The sequence below is a fragment of the Octopus bimaculoides genome, chromosome 6 (assembly GCF_001194135.2).
Source record: "Octopus bimaculoides isolate UCB-OBI-ISO-001 chromosome 6, ASM119413v2, whole genome shotgun sequence".
In the NCBI taxonomy this organism is placed as follows: domain Eukaryota; kingdom Metazoa; phylum Mollusca; class Cephalopoda; order Octopoda; family Octopodidae; genus Octopus; species Octopus bimaculoides.
In genome coordinates, this window is record NC_068986.1 from 54,294,849 (window position 1) to 54,295,916 (window position 1,068).

A 1,068-nucleotide genomic window follows, 5' to 3' on the forward strand; every position below is an offset into this window, starting at 1 on the left:
GTTTACAAGGCCCTCCCCCCTTATATGTATATATATATATATATATATATATATATATATGCATATAAATAATTAGAAAATAAATAAAATTAAATAAAATTAAATAATGTGTGTGTGGATGTGTGTGTAGGTGCATGTGTGTGTTTGTGTGTGTGTTTGTGTGTGTGGATGTGTGTGCGTATGTGTGTGTGTAATAGAAGATATATTGAATGGACGTCCAAAGTTTGCTTGCTATGTTGAGCAGGTGGAGCATGATGTTGGGAGTTTCTTCATTGCTTTTGTTGTTTCTACTGGTATTGTTGTTGATGATGATGACGATGACGACTACAGCAATTACGATGACGACGAGAAGATAATGGAGGGAGGAAGATGACGATGGTAATACAGATGTTGCTGTTGATGATGATGCTGCTGCTGATGATGATGATACTGATGGTGTTGATGATGATGAAGGTGATGATGATGATGGTGATGATGATGATGATGATGACGACGACGATGATGATGATGATGATGATGATGATGATGATTAGGAGGAGGAGGAGGAGGAGGAGGAGGAGGAGGAGGATGGTAATGAGTACAACTACTGACGACCGTCTAAAAACGATGATGATGAAGAAGAGAAGGAGGCTGACAATGTTGATAACGAATACAACGACGTTGATAAAAACACGTGAACTATAGCGAAGAGGATGAGAATGTGGACGACAATAATGATAACGATGATGTGTATGAGGAAGAGGAAGAGGGAAGAGGAAGAGGAAGAGGAAGAGGAAGACGAGGAGGAGGATTGCCTGCTGACCTTCCACTGACCATTGTCCATAAGCATCCCCTAACTATTCCTGCTACTAATTCCTTCCACTACGTCTCACACACACACACACAAACACACACATACACACTAACAGATAAACCATCAAACCACGCACACACACACACACACACACACACACACATACATACGCACACACACGTTCTGTTATTACACACACACTTGCAGACCCTCGCGCACGTACACATATTCACCTCCCTTTTTTACTCTCCTGTCTTAGAAAGAACTTTTCCTCC

At 41.0% G+C, this 1,068-nt stretch overlaps 1 protein-coding gene across 1 annotated transcript in view; it reads right to left on the bottom strand.

The window, feature by feature from the left end:
- The window catches only part of LOC106883771 (visual system homeobox 2-like), a 308,537-nt gene that overhangs the window by 55,675 nt on the left and 251,794 nt on the right, over positions 1–1,068 (bottom strand). The window lies entirely within an intron of this gene.